We start from the raw sequence: 18,714 nt of genomic DNA on the forward strand, positions 1-18,714 counted from the left end.
GGGAAAGGGATGCTAGAATGAAGTGAAATTCCCTGTCGTGAGTTTGGCAGCAGTGGAGTATTTGAACCGTGGCCCACGTGTGCTGTACATACAAGTAAATACGCGAAGCATATCCTGATTGTCGTAACCAGGCAATCATACTGTGTTGTGTTTATTCAGCAAAGTTACAAGTGTGGTTGTTTATTCTGAAGTGGAAATCAAGATTATCTCTGCCATAGTGCAAAAGTGTATACAATCCGTTGGTTCGTTATGGTTTCGAAGATACCAATCGCTGAATCGGAGTGTTTTTGCGGATGCTGACTGCAGCACTTTGAGTAAACAAGAATACAAGCAAACTCAAATAAAAAGTTCCATTCGACGGAAACTCCAGCAATAAGGATTCGACTGAACGTGGAAGGAAATAATACGAAGTAAGCTGTTTTTCTTCTCTATACTGATCTTATAATAACAATTCTTGATCACATATAAGGCATCCTGGTTGAAGAAGTTCTTTTCTGGTTACTTCCCTTAGTATCTGTTCAATGTACAGAGCTAATAATTATTCCAAATACACGTTCGTCTTACACTCTCGAGTACTTCTAACGAACGATTGTCCGGAACGATAAGTTTAATCATTTGCAAATAGCTCATTTCAAAGCTGAATTTCAAAATATATAAAATATATATTTTTATACAACTTTGTCTAACAGATCGATTGAAATGCGAAAGTACCTACTGACGAAGTTCAATAGGGTGGGAAGCCATTTCAGGGCATAGTAGGTACTGCTTGTTCTTAAAATATAATTTGAACGACAGCCCAACCAAGCTTTTTTTTAATATATAGTTTTGAGTGCCTATTCGTTATTGAGTATTGCGGTTTATTGAGAATTAGTAATCGAAAATACCCTTCCATTTTCTCAAATTATTCTTACGAAAATCTGTTTTTGTCCAGGAATGCTTTCATTCGTCCATTTCAATATTCACAGGTCAGACGTGAAATAATTATGTTATCAGTAGTAGTGCGATTTCAACAAATACATCAAATTAGTTTTTTATGCGGTATATTTGCACCGTGTTAAATAAAAACGGCATGACAGCCTGTATAGAATATGTTATTTGTCCATTGTGGTACAAAGAATAAAATATGTGTATGGAAGATGTTCTTCTATATTTGTCAATACCTTAATAATTTTATTTTCCAGGATAGTTTTAGAGGTCATCACTGATTAAAGGCCTTTAAATCAAAATGACAACTTTCGTGATTATTTTCCAAGGCTCCCATAGATGTGTAAAAATTATCCGCAGTACAAATAGCATGCGGGCAGCAGGGACTATGTCCAAGGGCTTGACGATCCCTCTCCAGGCCATCTGCGAGTTGTGGCGCCTGCCTAGGATGTGGTGGGGATTGACAGTGGGCCCTGTTAAACCTCTATAAAAAGCTGCATGTATCCGCAAGTAGGCTCCGCCAAAGCGACCGTGTCACTATGGGGAAAAGGGTGACCATTAATCGAAAAATTTACTATTTCCAATTTGTCTAATTTATATATCATATGAAAGTATATACCCTAGATAAGAAAATCGGAAAATATTGAAGCGCTATGTTTATTCAGTCAAAAGATATGGGCTGGCGAAGTGAAAAAAGCTGATAAAAATTAAAAATCGTTTCTTAGTTTGATTTGTATGTTATGAAGTCAATTTTTCTCCAAATATAAAGTTTTATATACCATTTCAAAGCTTAAAACCTTTGCTTTTAGATAGTTGGGTTTATTTTGCTTGCAAAGATTAATACCAAAAAGTTGTAGAAGAAAAACTTTAATTATCATAATTATTCGCTCGAAAATGGTCCCGCAAACCTAATGTCCCCAAATGTCCCCTCATCTGTAAATAGGGTATTGAAATATAACCCTACACCCAAAAAACAAATCTGACAATTATTGTATAAAATCTGGGCATATACAATTCTGTAAGCTTTTTAAACAAATATTGTATTAAAATAATACAAATCGGTATTATTTCAATACAATAATTGTATTAAAATCTTCCGAAATTGTATATGCCCAATTATTATACAGTTTCTGCAAGGTTCTTATGCAGAACTGTATTAAAATCTGCCATCCGCTGGTTGGGTGTAGTACCACCTTTTAGTAAGTGATTTGCTTGCGCATATTTGCGCGTTCACGAGAATGGTGCAATCAAAGTTTTCTTGAAAATTGTGGTTTTTATTCTCTATACCTCGTAATAATTCGAAAATGAACAACATTATGACTAGAAATGTGGTTGTTTGCCATTTCATGCATGCTATATTGAAAACAAACAAAAAAAAAAAATGTCCTAAATAAAATGAAAAAAATTTTTTTTTTTTGCTGGTGGCATTTTTTGAAGGTTTAACGATGGCCTTTAAAGGGTTAAAAAAGGTTCTTTAAAATTCCTTCACATAATTTGTTGCATAGAAACAGTTTTTATTAAAAATATATTTTCGCCGCCCATTTGTATGAGAATTCCCCATAGTGCGTGTGCCGCTCAAAGCGCACAAGCCCAAGTCCTGGTGTTAGGTAGGACGCTAAACAGCCCTGACATGACGGCCCTCCGACGAGACAGGAGGTTTGCGCAGGCCCAATAAGTCGCCTTTAAAAACAACCATTACGAACGACATAGAAGATAATACGACTCGATACGATCGGCAACGACCTAGGCGAAGAATGGAGCTGCAAGTCGCTAGGCTTCGCCGGTTGCGACAGGATAATCTACGATGAATTACCTCCCCGCAACTTCGATGTCGTAGCGTTGCAGGAAATCTGCTGGACAGGACTGAGAGTGGAAAAGCGGGCATCGAGTGGCTACTTTCTACCAAAGCTGTGGTACCACCAACGAGCTGGGAACCGGCTTCATAGTGCTGGGAAAGATGCGCCAACGCGAGATTGGGTGGCAGCCAATCAACGCAAGGATGTGCAAGCTGAGGATAAAAGGCCGTTTCTTCAACTATAGCATCATCAACGTGCACTGCCTACACGAAGGGAGACCCGACGACGATAAAAAAGCATAGAGCACAGCTGGAGCAGACATACGATGGATGCCCACTGCGGGACGTCAAAATCGTCATCGGTGACATGAACGCTCGGGTAGGAAGGAAATGTATAGATCGGTCATCGGACCGGATAGTCTGTACACCGTATCGAACGACAACGGCCAACGATGCATAAACTTTGCAGCCTCTCGCGGAATGATAGTCCGAAGCACTTTCTTCCCCCGCAAGAATACCCTCATGGCCACAGGAAAACACGGAAAAGTAACGGAAAACCAAATCGACCACGTTCTAATCGACGGTAAATTCTTCTCCGACATCACGAACGTACGCACTTATCGCAGTGCGAATATTGAATCCGACCACTACCTCGTTGCAGTATGTCTGCGCTCAAAACTCTCGACGGTGTACAACACGCGTCGGAGTTGTCTGACGCTGCTAAACATTGGGCGGCTACAAGACGGTAGACTAGCCCAAGAATAGGCGCAGCAGCTGGAAGTGGCACTCTCAACGGAAGAGCAGCTAGGCGCAGCATCTCTTGAAAATGCCTGGAGAGATATTTGATTCGCCATTGGTAGCACCGCAACCGCTGCACTAGGCACGGTGGCTCCGGATCAGAGAAAACACTGGTATGACGGCGAATGTGTGCAGTTAGTTGAGGAGAAGAATGCAGCATGGGCGGGATTGCTGTAACACCGCACGAGGGCGTACGAGGCACGATATAAACAGGCGCGGAACAGACAAAACTCGATTTTCCGGAGGAAAAAGCGCCAGCAGGAAGATCGAGACCGTGAAGAGACGGAAGAACTGTACCGCGCTAATAACGCACGAAAGTTCTATGAGAAGTTGAACCGTTCACGTAAGGGCCACGTGTCACAGCCCGATATGTGTAAGGACATAAACGGGAACCTTCTTACAAACGAGCGTGAGGTGATCTAAAGGTGGCGGCAGCACTACGAAGAGCACCTGAATGGCGATATGGCAGACAACGGTGGCGGTATGGTAATGAACCTAGGAGCACGCGCGCAGGACATGCGACTTCAGGCTCCGAATCTCCAGGAAATCCAGGAGGAGATCGGCCGGCTGAAAAACAACAAAGCCCCTGGAGTTGACCAACTACCAGGAGAGCTGTTTAAACACGGTGGTGAGGCACTAGCTAGAGCGCTGCACTGGGTGATTACCAAGATTTGGGAGGATGAGGTTCTGTCGCAGGAGTGGATGGAAGGTGTCGTGTGTCCCATCTACAAAAAAGGCGATAAACTGGATTGTAGCAACTACCGCGCAATCACATTGCTGAACGCCGCCTACAAGGTACTCTCCCAAATTTTATGCCGCCGACTAGCACCAATTGCAAGAGAGTTCGTGGGGCAGTACCAGGCGGGATTTATGGGTGAACGCTCTACCACAGACCAGGTGTTCGCCATACGTCAGGTATTGCAGAAATGCCGCGAATACAACGTGCCCACACATCATCTATTTATCGACTTCAAAGCCGCATATGATGCAATCGATCGGGACCAGCTATGGCAGCTAATGCACGAAAACGGATTTCCGGATACGGTTGATCAAGGCGACGATGGATCGGGTGATGTGCGTAATTCGAGTTTCAGGGGCATTCTCGAGTCCCTTCGAAACGCGTAGAGGGTTACGGCAAGGTGATGGTCTTTCGTGTCTGCTATTCAACATCGCTTTGGAGGGAGTAATACGAAGGGCAGGGATTGACACGAGTGGTACGATTTTCACGAAGTCCGTCCAGTTATTTGGTTTCGCCGACGACATTGATATCTTGGCACGTAACTTTGAGAGGATGGAGGAAGCCTACATCAGACTGAAAAGCGAAGCTAAACGGATTGGACTAGTCAGGAAGAGGCTCAAGAGAGGTCAATGTAAGCCACCCACCACGAGTTTCTATCGGTGGTGACGAAATCGAGGTGGTAGAAGAATTTGTGTACTTGGGCTCACTGGTGACCGCCGATAACGATACCAGCAGAGAAATTCGGAGGCGCATAGTGGCTGGAAATCTTACGTACTTTGGACTCCGTAAGATGCTCCGATCGAATGGAGTTCGCCGCCGTACCAAACTGACTATCTACAAAACGCTTATAAGACCGGTAGTTCTCTACGGACACGAGACCTGGACGATGCTCGTGGAAGACCAACGCGCACTGGGAGTTTTTGAAAGGAAAGTGTTGCGTACCATCTATGGTGGGGTGCAGATGGCGGACGGTACGTGGAGGAGGCGAATGAGCCACGAATTGCATCAGCTGTTGGGAGAACCATCCATCGTTCACACCGCGAAAATCGGACGACTGCGATGGGCCGGGCACGTAGCCAGAATGTCGGACAGTAACCCGGTGAAAATGGTTCTCGACGACGATCCGACGGGCACAAGAAGGCGAGGTGCGCAGCGGGCAAGGTGGATCGATCAGGTGGAAGATGACTTGCGGACCCTCCGTAGACTGCGTGGTTGGCGACGTGTAGCCATGGACCGAGCCGAATGGAGAAGACTCTTATATACCGCACAGGCCACTTCGGCCTTAGTCTGAATAAATAATAACTGAGTAGTCAAGTTGGCGCTTTACTTCCAACGGTGGACGGTTGTGACTGGCGTTGAACGAACGTGCATTGTAAGCGTTATCACTAGGTTCAAGGGTCTGAAATTGTTGAGTTCCACTGAGAGCGAGGGCAGCAACTGGTTTTGCTTCGGTTGGACATATACTGGTCTTGTGTTTACCTGGACCAGCTGAGACTTCAAGCTGGTTGTACAAATCCATCGAAGGCGGCATGTCATTCTCAAAACGTGTAATTGATTGCTAATAAGAGAAGTCAACTCTTTGTCTCGCTTCAGCTAAACGTTTTCGATAGACAGGGACAGGGCAGTCATAGCTCCATGCAGGGTGAGCAACGTCGAGTAGCTCGTCGTAATCACAACTTCGTTTTGCGTTTTCCAAATGACAGTTAATGCACTTCTCGTAATCCGCTTCACATTCACTAGCCTTATGGTCACCAGCACATTTTGGCCAGCAGACAGGTTTCGTGCAAACCGCAGCCTTGTGTTGGAACTCTGAACAATTAAAGCAGCGTAGGGCGTCAGTAGCATCTACTAATCGGCATCTTTCCCATCCCAGATAAACGCGTTGAAGCTTAGTCATCGTTTCGAAGCCGCGTGGGCCAGTCTCGAGTATTGCAGACATTTGGTTGGATTTACGCTTGTCGTTTTTCATCACTCTTATCACTTTCAAGTCAAAATTTTCTAATGAACTATTTTGCTTCCTTAGCTTGCTCAGCAATTCTTCCTCGCTCATTTCATCAGTAAATCCAATTATTTTAATTCTGGGCTTCAACTGTTTTTGCAGTTCTATGTTGACAAGAATGACAAGAAGAGGCCGAGTCATGGCTTGTTGATCACAAATTGACATGCTGAGGTGTTAATGTATAATCACACGCTGAAAGTAACTTACTCAAACCCCACATCCCCCTTCTTCTCTCATAAAAAAGGCAAAAAATATCCTCTAGCATAGGACGTAATGATTTTTTTCTAAGTTACTAGCGCGAGACGAAGATGAATATTGACCATGCTGTATTGTCGATACTAGGGGATGCAAACACCTCCATAGCAGCTTAGTGTAAGCGCAGCTTCAAGCTAAAATTTAAATTCGATTAATTTTATTGAACAACTTATTGCACAATGTACCTTACATCTAGTTTGCTCCTTGCACCTGATTTGGTTCACTGTGCCAACAAATAGTCTACGATCAAACGGTTTTTTGGGTGATTTTTTACTTTCAGCAGAAGCTAGTGACAATGATGAGTATAGCAACTCAGCTATATGCTCATGTACCGCTCACCGGAACCTGGTGACTTAAAATTTATCCTCGTGCACGAACTTCCATTAAATAAACTCCTCCAAATCTACTAATAATTGTGAATATCTTTTCTAAATCCACGTAATGCGATCTCACATGTCGTCGACGTTGTTTTTGATGTCTTTCTCTATACCATCTCGCTGTACATCAATATAATGTTCACCAGTACTGATCAGTTGTCGAGATCTAGGTACTCGCACTGATGCATCCACAGGTGTCGCACTATGGGCTCTACAACATATAGATTGCAGCAATAATCTAAATATCTTATTCTCTCAGCTTACTCCAACTATCATTTGCTATCATCCTGGTGTATAGTAACACATATAAATGTTGAACTACCGAGCAGCTGCCTAGAATATGACATTTATCGAAATTTTCGCAGGGATATCATACTTGAATGAGATATCATACTTAAATTTTGGACTTATAACAACTAGTACTATTATTCAATAACTCTAAACTAGTAGCTTTGTGAAAGCTGACAACTTTAAAACTTCGCGAATTTCGGATATCCGATCCAATTAGATTACCCCGGCTATGACTACTAAGTCAGGGGCCCTCCTTAGCCGTGCGGTAAAATGCGCGGCTACAAATATCAAACTAAATTTATTTTAACCAAAATAAGGACTCACCCTGGAATTTTCTTAGATCATCAATATTTTATGCAGCCTTCCAGGCGCGTCCTGTGCTATTCCAAACCAGAATCAATTTTGAGCGGTCTCATAAACGCGTTTATTGAATTTTCAGACTACAAATCATTTTCCAGCGCTTTGTGATTTTCCAACCATCAACCAATTTTCCAGTGGTCTTCCAGACGCGCTTTGTGAATTTCCAAACCACAATCCGTTTTTCAGCGGTCGTCCGGACCCCGAGCAGGAGCGACGACCTCGATAACAGAAATTGGTATGATTTAGCCTTGCATAAGAGGTAAAATACCAAAAAATAGCACCAAAAAATTATATGAAGAATACTTGAGGCATACCATGCTTAAGTATTTCAATACCAAACAAATAATAATTGGTTATTCATTCGGTATTAAAATTCAATTTAATAACTGAGTTTGTTATGGTTTAAGTATTGTGCATATTAGTTTTTGGTATTATTCCTCTGGTATTTTACCTCTTATCTACGGCTAGTTCATAACAGAGTATGGTATCAATAACAGCATTAGGTATCATTGAGCCAATTTCTCCTGCTCGGGACGCGCTTTGTGATTTTCCAAACCAATCCATTTTCCAGCGGACTTACCGACACGCTTTGTGATTTTTAAAACCATAATCAGTTTTCCAGCGGTCGTCTCGACGCGCTTTGTGATTTTCCAAACCACAATCCGCTTTCCAGCGGTCGTCTCGACGCGCTTTGTGATTTTCCAAACCAATCCATTTTCCAGCGGACTTAACGACACGCTTTGTGATTTTCCAAACCACAATTCGTTTTCCAGCGATCGTCCCGACGCGCTTTAAGATTTTCCAAACCACAATCTGTTTCCCAGCGGTAGTCTCGACGCACTTTGTGATTTTCCAAAACACAATCCGTTTTCCAGCATTCTTCCAGACGCGCATTGTGATTTTCCAAACCTTAATCCGTTTTCCAGCGGTCGTCCCGACGCGCTTTGTGATTTTCCAAACCACAATCCCTTATAATTTTTTTAAACCACCAAATATATTTTACTAATTAGCATATTAACTCCGTGAATTCAACTCACCTATTGATATCAGCGTCTGAAAAAAAACCTGGGAGGATCGCCAAAATATGTGGCCCCAAATGGCCAGAACGAAAAGCGATGATAGCAGCTCTCCGTGGGAGCGTCTGCACGCCACGAAGATCTGACAAGAAGAGGCCGAGTCATGGCTTGCTGATCACAAATTGACACGCTGAGGTGAGGATCAACGAAATGTCTATTGAGGGAATGAAACCATCCATGATACATGCCAGGATGCTGCACCCGCGACCAAATTAGTAAAGATTTGTTTAACTTTACTTTGCCAGATTGATAATCCATCATGCCACTTGCCTTTAGAATCGCTTCAACAGCTTTCCAGACTGATATATAAACTGTGAGCAAGTTGTAAGGCGAATATGTGATTTGCTGGGTTCCTGAATGGTAAACGTTTGAATCGCGTTCAATCACTCCTTTCCAGATATATTGGTACACGCAAAAAAAGCGTTCATGAATTCGTGAACTAACGAGTTCACTGTGTATTTTTTCGGGAACAACAGTCATGGATTCGGGAATACAGTCACGTTTTCTGGAACGTTCTGGAAAACGTGACTGGTGTTCCCGAATCCATGAGTTAAATCACGGTGTATTTTTACTGGTTTACGAATTCGGGAACGCTTTTTTTTTGCGTGTAGCGTTAAAAGCTGGATAGATTTTTTGTTTGAAAATGCCATTTGGTAGAAATGGTCTTTTGTCAGGAGGAGCCATTTGGCTCAAAAATGTACTTTCTGCCATTCCATTCGGCCAAACGGCATTTTCGGCTGAACGACGTTTTCAACAAAACGGCCAGCCAAAGGAACTGTTCGGCAGAACGACATTTTCGGCTGTACGTCCTTTTCTACCAGATGACATTTTCAGCCAAAAAACTTCGTCGGGCAAAGCAAAACACATCGTTTTGAATACATAAGACTGAGAACGACAAAAAATCCAAGACTTATTAAGTTGTTCAAGTTCCATACATTTGACCGATGTTTTTGTACTCATGAAGCACTAGAATCAAAAAATTACATAACCATCTTCGAGATTGAGCTTTGCAAAAAAAATCCAAACAACTAATACTTCCTCATAGTTTCTAAGGAGACTTGGTAAATGGATGGCGAATCAAAACATGCATGCAAAGTTGAAAACAGGATTTATTCTAAGAAAAAACTTTCATTTCAATTTGATTTGATTTATTTTTCATTTCAGGGTTAAAAAAAGAAGCTGGAAGGAGTGATTTACCTCGTTGGATTTCGTGTACAGTACGAGTTTCCCATTAATACCAGGATTCTATCCTGCGCATTCTGAAATAGTTCAGAACTGCAGGAGAAGACTCCGTGGTTTCAATTTGAGACGAGAAGAAGAGCCAATCTGGGAGGCTTGTTACAAAGAATAATTCTAATATCGCCTCAGATTTGTCTGGACATCTCCACATGTTAAATAATTTTTTGATCGAGTACCGAGAAGAATGTACAGTACTTCTAGTACTGTACAAACTACCACCGAAGACCGATGAAGCAAGCTTGTTGGATTAAGAGGGAGTGTGAAAGTTACAGGAGTTTACGGTTTCCAGTTTCCATTAAATGCTTTTCAACCTGAGGAATTCGTGCAAATATTTCCTCATTTTATTCTAGAAGGCTTTTATAAATTACAAAAAGTTTAATTGTTAAACTAGTTGCAATTGGTATATTCAAGTTCTTTTCTTCAGCTTCCGATGGCTTGGTAGCTTGAAAATGCCGCGCTTTGTATGTAGATATCCAACTTTTTTTTTATCTTTATTAAAGATATCCAACTTACCATTCATTAGCAAATCCACAATACAGTAAAGCTACAAAATTAGAATCATTATTTTGAGCGCAAAAGATGTATGTGCTTTTCAATCCGCAATATTTGTATAAAATAATGTGACCAGACGTCCAGACGTTTCGCGGGACGCTGCATTTTTCAACTTCGGTTTACAAATTTATTAAAATTTATGCAGCTTTACAAATATTTTTATAATTTGTTTAGGTCAAAATCTATACCAAATGGAATTAATTTAATGTTCAAACCAGTTACGCAAGAGGCATCTAGCGTTTCAGAGAGGAGAGAGGCGTCTAGCGTTTCACAGGATGCTTGCTGGTCATTAGAGTGATTCAAATTTTGACTTTTTCGCTCCCCTGTGCTTAAACGATTGTTTTTGCTATTTTAACAGTCCTTCCAAATTTTTAGCTGATTTGGATGTAATTTGGTTGTGCACGTGCCGTTTCAAGGTTATATGAAAATTACTATGAGAATTGCCACTTATGTAAAGGATCTTTTCGTAAAGCAACCCAGAATCTATTTGAATACGCAGTGCCATCATAGAATAGATCCTAAGCTGAAAGTCAGTTGTTGTTGCGAAGCAATATGACTTTTGTGAGCAAAATTATAAAGAAAACAAGAATGCTTATTATTGATATTGATGTTATTCTTTTACGTGTTAAATTGAATTAACCACAATTCAGTATTTCCCTAATAGCTTTTGTTGCCAGCATCAAATCGTTTGGCAACAACGACGATATTTTTCCTTGTTAAATTTCCTATGTTGCTAACGTATTCATACATTTTTAGAGCTTAATGAGCAATGATGGGGAACGGTTTTTCACAAAAGTTACTGTTTTCATAGTAATTTTCATACAAACTTCAAACTGCTTGTGCTCAGTCAAATTACATCCAAATTAGCTAAAAATTTAGGACGATTATGAAAACGGCAAATGCCATCGTTTAAGCATAGGGGAGCAAAAAAGTCAAAATTTGAATCACTCTACTGGTCATATTAGTATGAAAACTTTAAAAAATAATGGGTGTACCTCTTTTACAAAAAACTTGAAAGAACAGTCTTTTTTGTTTTAATATATTCTAGGAGGAGGGCCATTCGGCCGAATACCGTTCGGCCTAATGCAAATTAGCCGAATGCCATTAAGCCGAAAATCGATTGGCCGACAAACCATTAGGCCGAAAGTCATTTGGCCGAAATGGTCGTTTGGCCGAAAGGGTCATTTTACCGAAAGAGTTATTAGGCCGAAAGGGCCATTTAGCCGAAAGAATCAGAGAGACTTCTCACTACTCACTTCGCACTTCTCACGTTTTACACCGAGAAGTGAGACGTCTCACTTCTCGCTCTTCATTTCTCACTTCTCACTGTGAAAAGTAAGTAGTGCGTAGTGGTTAGTGAGACGTCCCACTTCTCACTTCACGCTTCTCACTTTTAACAGTGAGAAGTGAGAAATAAGGAATGAGAATTGAGACGTCTCACTTCTCACCCTTAATTTCTCTCTTTTCAAATGACCTATTTGGCCAAATGCCCTATCCAGCCAAATTTCCTATTCGGCCAAATCACCCTTTTGGCCTAATTACCCTTTCGGCCAAATGACCCTTCCGGCCAAACGACCCTTTCGGCCAAATGACACTTTCGGCCAAATGACCCTTTCGGCCAAGTGACCCGGCCAAATGACCCTTTCGGCCAAATGACTCTTTCGGACAAACGACCCATTCGGCCTAATGACCCTTTCGGCCAAATGACCCTTCCGGCCATATGGATTTCGGCCTAATGGTTTTTTCGGCCTAGTGGCATTCGGCCAAATGCTTTCGGACACATGGGTTCCGGCCGAATGGCAGGGTTGTAATAATAATATCAAAGTCAATGCAGTTAAAAACATGGATCTTAGTATATTCTGTAGCGTCGAGAAAAAATCATTGCCAGCACCAACTTTTAATTTACAATTCATCCAGACACTACTCACCCTGACAGGCTGTTCACTTCGAGCGTTACGGCATGAATGTGAGTATTCAAACGCGTGGTGAATTTTTGTCATTTATTGGGTGAATGTCATAATCGCGGCGCAGTTGATGATGTGAGTTCTGTTGTTTACTCCTCTCCCTCTTCGGTAATATGAGATCGATTTCAAGGAGGTAGAAAATAAAAAAATGCAATAAAAAAACATCACCTTCATCCAGTGCTGCCGAATATTTCCAGCCCTGCCGAATGGGTTCCGGCAAAACGATTCTTCCACTTCAAATTATAATATTATAATGAATTATACAAAAAAATCATAGAATCTGCATTTTGTTTCTTAGGAATAAAAATCTGCATCAAAACATTGAGCTGGGAACAACTAATAGTTGACATACGACATTAACTCAGGCTTCAACTTTAGAGAAGATTTGATGAAAACTGTACTTTGATTAGATTTGCTACATTAGTTGAGCAAATATGAGTACAATGTGAGAAATATATATATATATATATATATATATATATATATATATATATATATATATATATATATATATATATATATATATATATATATATATATATATATATATATATATATATATATATATATATATATATATATATATATATATAGCTCTTTTAGTGGAATGTATTCAACCGTCTAAGACGAATTAAGTACTGTCCATTTAATTCCACCAGTTAATTTTCGTTATCTTTGCAGATACGTATTTCGTAGTTTATTGAAGTCGAGTCAAGTACAAGACACTGAAGACGACCACACAGATGTGGTCGAAATACGTATCTGCAAGGATAACGAAAATTAACTGGTAACATCCAAAATGTGTCTCTTAGATTGCCTCCTCCGTTACATTGTATTATGTCTAGGTGTTCCTAATTGATAGTGCTTGATTTCCTGGAAAATAAATTAATTCAGAACTCTATATTTTTTTCTTACACACTATCGCAACACACTTTAATGATTCCGTTCCAGCTAAATTACTGCCAGTTTGCAACAATGAAAAAGGAACTCGATGCTATGGATTCAAAAATTCATGATTGAACACAGGCACTTAAGAGGGTGGGCAGATTTGAAGTTCAATCGGTTAATATTTTAAAGGCTTAGAATTTCGAAACTTCGAGCCTTTCGGTAGAACTCATCCAGGTCCTTCGGAAAAGTCATTAAAGGTTGTGAAACACAATTTGCCACGTAAAAATACTTTTCTCCGGGTTCCCCGGTAATAGGAGTGCCGCCGAAATTGTTGCTTTGTGAAGCCTTCTCGGTCTCACTACTGAATTGTAAATTTCAGGACATCAATGGAACGACTGAACTCAACCAAGGGTAAGCAATCTCGCAAACTTTCAAATAGCTAGGTTTTCTTGAAGAAATACTACGCCTCATCTTCACAGTAATTAAAGTAATACCTACTCATGAAGCCATGAATTGAATTTAGTTTAATTTTGTTACAATTAGAAACATTTTCGTTTGTTACTGTTTACCGAAACTTTGTCCCCACTCCACTTTAAAACTACGTTCCGACGAAACATTGTGCTTGTTGAATTGTTAAATATTTGGGAGAATTATCAGCCTGCTACCTTCTTGTCCTTGAAACGAGTTCTCTCACCCTATCGCAACGGGAAAAGACGACGACGACGACTAAAGTTTTCCATTTTTCCCGCAGTCAACAATAAAGCGTAATGAAGCAAGAAGACCGAGAGTTTTCAAGACACTCGTAAAGATAAACAACAAATGGAATGAGTTTTGCCTAGTTGCGTCTAGGGGTTTTGGAGAAAGACAAATGATGCCAGCTGGTTTTGTCCTGTGTGAATGGGTGGCGTTGTCCCATTTCATGGAAATTTAGCAGTGTTATTAATTATTTTGGGGTGCGATGCGCTCGTTGGCGGTGGGCGAGTTGTTAGCAACTTCACGTGGGGTTGAGCTGTGATCGGTATCTTGGCAATGCTCGTAAAGTGAAATTCATGTTGGGCTAAATCGGTCGTCTGATCAGGTGATAAGGGAGGGGGATATTTCGGAAAATTAAAATGAGAGTAAAGAAATACTTTTCTTGTACTGAGGTACATATTTTTTTATATAGGTGATTCTGGTTTAAAAATACGTAGAATTTGAACAGAACAAATCTAAACCAACATTTGAAAAGGGCGTAACAGCCAAAATTTATTCCTTTTGATTCTTCGTCTACATACATAGCTATATATGTGGACCAAGAGTCAGAAGAAATAAATTTTGGCTGTTACGCCCTTTTCAAATGTTGGTCATGAAATGTTACCACAATTAAATTCAAAACAACATATGCAGATTAAATGGTATAAAACAATGCTTTTATTTTATTAAACCTCGAAGACTGCAAAAAAACGGAGTCGTATCAATTCCCTAGGTCTAGTATGCTTGAATAATTTGCATCCCAAGGGTTTTCCAAACACAATATAAACCATTTTTCCAAGAACAGCCGGTTACCTGCAGAAATGTGGGTTAATTGAAATTTCTAATTGACCCCATCGGATTCAGCTGCTGAGGCTGGCAGCTTTCAGATTGATGCACCAACTGCAGTAACGTATTTCACCGACCCGTTCTCTCTTCTGCTCTGTCGGTTATCCAATAGAACCTGTCAAGCTTCCCACGCGTTCCGAGCACGCAACGATATTGCGACTGATGCGATGTGTCTACGGCGGTGCTCGTTGCTACGTTATTGGCAACGGCAAAGCTAGACCGGAAGCTATTAAAGCTTGCGCGTTTCCTGAATGTGAACAGGACGAACGCACGCAGCAATTCATCGTCCGTTCGAGCAAAATGGTACGTCCTATCCCTTTTTGCTGTACCACAGCAGGGCTGACGGCGTTAGCGCCTTCTGGGTCGGCAAGTAATTGAAAACTCAATATCAAAGGCTGTCACTGACTATATACACGTGGCAACGTAAATAGACTGTGCGTGAATGGTATTAGCTTCGTTAAAGGATCGACTGGAATGGAATTAGCAATACAAAAATGACTGGCCGTTGACTTACAACGATTCGGATTCCATAGGGAACGTGTCTGGTTATGGCGAAAGTTCTTCTTAATTTGAACGTTTTTAAGATTTGTCTATTTTGACTGATTTATCATCTAATTTGATTGATTTACATGATTTATCTAATTGCCAATTCATGATACAATATACAAACAGATAACGCTTTAATGACCTAACACATTGTTTAACAGGTGGAGATTTCCTTATTGTCGTGCGGGCCGAACTTTTTCCACAATCAGGTCATAGATATATGAACAAAAAATCTCTGTCGCCTGGAACTTCGGTGATTTTCGTTTTGGTTTTCTCAGACACCCCAAACCTTTTTTTTTTGAAAAAAAAACCCATTCAACGCAGGAAGCCTTAGGGAACCCGTCGAGATTTTTTTCGGAATCTTAACGTGTATCTTTTTGGGATCACTACAGGAATCCTTCCAGAATCGCGACTGGAATCCTTTTGGGATCTCGACAGGATTCTTTTCGAGATTGCGATCATGATTCGGGATCGCAATGGGAGTCCTTTCAGGATCGCGACAGAAATTCTTTCTTCCAGGACGCCACGGTAAACTTTTCGTCATCCCGGTGGGAATCCATTAGGTATAGCAACGGGGATCCTTTCGGGATCGCGACGTACATTTTTACGGGGTCGTGACGGAAATCCTTTCAGGATTTGGATTCTGAAACGAATCCTCTTAGAATTCCGAACGAAACCTTGGGGGATGGGATTTAATTTTCCGAAAGAAATCGTCTTGGGATTCTCGAAAGGATTCTGGAAGAGTAACCCATTTGGAATTCAGAAGAGAAAATTCTTCCACAATGTTGAAGGTTTTTTTTTTCAATTTGAAGAGATCCGAGTCACTAAATGACTTCATTCCATAACCGGAAAAACCCCCAAGAGGAATCCCAAGAAAATAAAAATCGGAATACCAAGAGAATACATCGGAAACCCAAGAAGAATTTCTTTGGAATTTGGAGATAATTCACTTCTCGGGTGCTTTAGAGATAGCACCCCTTCCCCAGAGAAAATTTTTTAAATAGAGAATTGGAAACGATAGACCTCCCTCCCCTCAAAAGTGCTTACGTAATATGTGTACGACCCCAAATAATTCCCATAAAAATTTTGAAAGGATTCCCATAATGATTCCTCGCGACCCTGGAGGAATTCTCGTTGCGATCCCGGAAGAACACCCATTGCGATTCCGAAGGGATTTCCTTCGAGATCCCGAAAGGATTCCCGTCGCCTTAATCCGGACAAGTGCTGACTTTTAATAAAGGAATTACTTACATCATGGCCTTAATTCGGACAAGCGTCTTATTTTGTAGAAGGGGTCATTTCCACCATTGCTTCAATCCTGGCAAACGTCTATTTTAAAAGAAGGGATCAGATCCACCGTTGCCTTAAGCCGGGCAAGCACCTACTTTTAAAGAAGGAATTACATCTGCCATTGTCTTTATCCGGGAAAGCGCCAAGAAGAAATTACATCTTCCATTATATGAATCCCGGCAAACGCCTTCTTGTAAAGTGTAACTAATGGGGCAGCCCTCACTTCGGCACACATGAGACTCCCTCCTCAAAACCTCAGGGTCGGCATACGCGCTTGATTCTCTCGCGACCAAGAAAACACCTGAATACTGTTTAGCAACCTTCCCACTTTATTAAGCACACAGGTACCTTCACTTCTCCCACTTCCTTAACCGTCTATCTCCTACCTCCACACTGTTCGCGTTGCACCAACTGTCGGCGGGGCCCCTTCACCGTTCCGCTTCTCCGCCTGCTTTCTTCCCGTTATCGCCGCTACCACTTTCAGGGACACTCCTGTGGAGTTCTCGACTCCTCCCCGTGCCGTCACGGTTCTTTCACGCTCGAGCTGATCGCGGACAGGTTTTACAGCGTCCCGAAACTGATGGCCAAAAAGGCGGCGCCCACGAACAAGGCTTCTGTGGATCTACTCGATCGGAAATGCTGCCTCGAGCGTCGCTTCCGAATCCTCGCACTTCTGGCCGGAAACGTGATCACTGTCAGTTCTGACCCGGTCGGAAGGAGATCACAGGTATTGCCCACGGTAAGAATTACCACCAAGTAAAAGAGGGGTCCTGGATGGTGTTTCCACTTTGTCGCTTCCACTGTCTCACAAACTTTGCTTATACTTTTCAATTTGGTTTTTTAACTTTATTGATTTATCGCTCACGTCTGTCGAACCAGGCTGTCGATTGGATAATCATTCCTAGCAATGGCGCATCTCCTTTTCATACCCTCGACCTAGCTCATTTCCCCTCCAAGCTTTTCGCTCGTCATGGCGTCTTCTACGCCACCCCCCAATGGCCGCCCAGTTTTCCGTGATCCTACAACTGGTGGTGAATAGCGGAACTGTGTGTGGTGTGGCTGCATCCTTTCCGGTGGGTGATGGGTGGTTGTGATGCTTCACGCATATTCAAATGTGTTTTTGGTGTCTTACTACATTTATAATACGGAACAAAAACGCGAAAATCTCACACATCTCTAAATGACAGACACACCACATGTTACAAAAGAAAGGATCAGTTCCACCACTGCTCTATTTGTGGCAAACGCCTATTTTTAAAGAATTGATCACATCAACCATTGCCTTAATCCTGCCAAACGCCTATTTTTAAAGAAGGAATCACATCCACCATTTCTTCAATCCAGGCAAGCGCCCACTTTGAAAAAAAAAAGGGATCACATCCACTATTGCCTTAATCCGGGCAAGCGCCTTTTTTAAAAGAATAAATAACATCCATCATAGCGTTTGACCGGGGAAGCGCCTACTTTTAAAGAAGAGATCACATCCACCATTGCCTCATTTGTGGCAAACGTCTATTTTTAAAGAAGGGGACACATCCACCATTACCTTAATCCAGGCAAGCGCCTACTTTTAAAGAAGGAATTACATCCACCATTGCCTTTATCCGGGAAAGCGCCATATCATATCGGGAGCAGGATCATAATCACAATTGCTTTAATCCTGACAATCGTCTATTTTCAAAGAAGGCATCACATCCACCGTTCCATTATTGTGCAAACTGGGCAAACGATTGTATGACATTTGCCAGAAAACCATTTGCCAGAATCAATTTGCCAGAATGGTTTTAGCCAGAAACCCATTTGCCAGAATGAACCATATGCCAGAAAGCCATTCCCCAGAATAGACCATTTGCCAGAATGTAATTTGCCAGAATGCACCATTCCCCAGAAATAGTAAAACTGGAAATTCCAATTGTTATTGATGGCTAAAGAATAGAAACAAATTATATAAAGAAGGTAATTTTGCATAACGTGGATTTGGCATTGTTTATTAATAAAGGGATTTGCGGTATAATTAATTTTCATAAAAGGGATTATTCAACA

The 18,714-nt window shown here is 41.3% G+C and overlaps 1 protein-coding gene across 1 annotated transcript in view; it reads left to right on the top strand.

Moving 5' to 3' along the window:
• Positions 1-288: 288 nt before the first annotated feature.
• Positions 289-18,714, top strand: part of LOC134225098 (putative uncharacterized protein DDB_G0277255) — a 506,490-nt gene continuing 488,064 nt past the window's right edge. Inside the window, exon 1 of the mRNA XM_062704885.1 lies at positions 289-410. The gene's annotated coding sequence lies outside the window, so the exon portion shown is untranslated. The remainder of the gene's footprint in view (positions 411-18,714) is intronic.

The sequence above is a fragment of the Armigeres subalbatus genome, chromosome 1, assembly GCF_024139115.2.
Source record: "Armigeres subalbatus isolate Guangzhou_Male chromosome 1, GZ_Asu_2, whole genome shotgun sequence".
NCBI classification, from domain to species: Eukaryota; Metazoa; Arthropoda; class Insecta; order Diptera; family Culicidae; genus Armigeres; species Armigeres subalbatus.